Raw genomic sequence first — 2,560 nt, 5'->3', positions numbered from 1 at the left:
AATCACGGTGTCTCGAAAAGGGCCACTTCCATAGCTTTTACTGTGGCTTTAAGGCCTTGCACGGTTTCATTGGTCTTCTCCGAGCCACTCGGATGGGGGCCAAGGCCTCCTCCATTGCTTCCCGAGGTGCTCCGACACAACCCACCAGTGTTTATCAAATTCCTTCGCCAAGGTACTTGAAAACACCTTGGCTGTTAGTGGAGTGGCCGCAGTCCCAGAGGCTGCATCCGCCATTCTATCTGCCGACAAGCTCTGGAAGGCCTCCATTCTTTCGACAAGCTTCTATTGTCCACCTTCTTTCTCCTGACATTTCTGAGCATTTCATTCTTATAGGATCCTTATCACATTAATTATGTGTGTTTTCAAAAGAAAATATGCCCTGAAACTGCGAAGAAAAGGGTAAAGAGTGCAGTACTCTAGTGGGAGGTACCTCCCGCTAGATTACACTGATGGGGCTGTTTAGCACACGGCTAAATCGCTGGCTTTTGAAGCAGACCAAGGCAGGCCAGCAGCACGGTTCAATTCCCATACCAGCCTTCCCAAACAGGCGCCGGAATGTGGCGACTAGGGGCTTTTCACAGTAACTTCACTTGAAGCCTACTTGTGACAATAAGCGATTTTCATTTCATTTCATTTTGTGTACCATCTTTCCCCGATATTTACCCCACCAGATGTCCAGCTGGTAACCTCGTACCTCTGAGTCAGAAACTCATGTGTTTTAAAGCCCTGTAGTGCATTACTGAAGAACGCTGCGCTGTCAGAGACATTAAGCCACTTAATATCAAACAAGAGCAGGGAAGCTCTCCCGGTGTTCTGGCCAATAATTATCCTTAATTAACCATAACTATAAACGATATCTGGTCATTATCACACTGGTGCTTTGGGAACTCGTGCACAGATTGGCTGCTGCATTTCTGATCGCAACAAAAAGTGACTACACTAAAGTAATTCATTGGCTGTAAAGAACCTCTGTGATGTGAAAAGCGCCATCTTAATGTTAGACTATTTTTTAGTTGCTTATCTCTTTTTCCCTGTCCTCCACAGACATTTTGTGTTGCTGGTTCATTCGGTGTCACCTTCTCTGTTTAGCTTAACTTTACACCCAATATTCTTACTTTGCAATTTTGTTGCTGGGTTTAGTTTAGATGTTTATATGACTTTAAAACAAAAACACTGGTTGGATTCTCCACACCCTGACACCGCAATCGCGGCCGACGAAGGGGGCGGAGAATCCTTTCCCCCGCATTGGACCCGGGTAGTGGCGCCGGTTCCCCCATTCTCCAGGCCCTGAAAAGAGCACGCCGCGCTGCATATCACATATCTGTGGCCATTGCTGGAGTCCGTCCCGTCATTCTCCACAGCTGACCAGACGAAGTCCCGCGGCGTGGGTCTAACATGGTCCTGCCGGTCGGGATACTAGTGTGGTGGCTGCGACTCAGTCCGCGGCCGATCAGATGGCAGGGGAGCTACTACCGGCCGGGCAATTTTTGGGGCGGGTAGTCCGGTTGGGCAGTGGCCGATCGGGGGCACTATGTTCAAGGTCCAGCTCCGCAGTCTGAGTCCGCCAGTGTGCACAGCGCGGCGGCTGGAGGCCTCTGACCCGGACGTGCGGGGGCCAGAACTGCAGCTAAAGCTGCCGTTTCTTGCTGATTCACTGCTTGCTCCCCTACAGGCTAGGAATATGTGACCCTTCACATCAGGGGGACATGATCCCAAAAACTGAGAATCAGCCAACGGTTTTTGAAATTGATCTGTTTTGATACAATCAGTCCTACTATGCCATCCACCACCTTAAGAATCTGTTGCTTCCACTACCAGAACATAGTAGAGTCGCAGATGTTCACGAGCATGGAAACGGGCCCTTTGGCCCAACTTGTCCATGCCGCCCAGTTTTACCACTAAGCTAGTCCAATTGCCCGTATTTGGCCCATATCCCTCTGTATCCATCTTACCCATTGAACTGCCTAAAATGCGTTTTAAAGACAATTTTGTACCCGCCTCTACTACTGCCTCTAGCAACTCCTTCCAGAAACTCACCACCCTCTGTTGAAATAAATTCCCTCTGGACCGTTTTTGTATCTCTCCCCTCTCATCTTAAACCTATGCCCTCTAGTTTGGACTCCCCTACCTTTGGAAATGATGTTTACTATCTACCTTATCTATGCCATTCATTATTTTATAGACCTCTTATAAAATCACCCCTAAGCCTCCTACACTCCAGGGGGAAAAGTCCCAGTCTATCCAGCCTCTCCTTATAACTCAAACCATTAAGTCCCGATAGCATCCTCGTAAATCCTTTCTGCACTTTCTAGTTTAATAATATCCTTTCTATAATAGGTTGACCAGAACGGTACACAGTATTCCAAGTATGGACTTACTAATGTCTTGTACAACTTCATCAAAATGTCCAAACTCCTGTATTCAATGTTCTGACCAAAGAAATCAAGCATGCTGAATGCCGCCTTCACCACCCTGTCCACCTGTGACTCCACTTTCAAGGAGCTATGACCTGTACTCCGAGTTCTCTTTGTTCTATAACTCTCCTCAACATCATACCATT

Source organism: Scyliorhinus canicula, chromosome 23 (assembly GCF_902713615.1).
Source record: "Scyliorhinus canicula chromosome 23, sScyCan1.1, whole genome shotgun sequence".
NCBI lineage: Eukaryota > Metazoa > Chordata > Chondrichthyes > Carcharhiniformes > Scyliorhinidae > Scyliorhinus > Scyliorhinus canicula.
The sequence above is the reverse complement of the archived record's forward strand: the minus strand, read 5'-3'. Positions refer to the sequence as shown.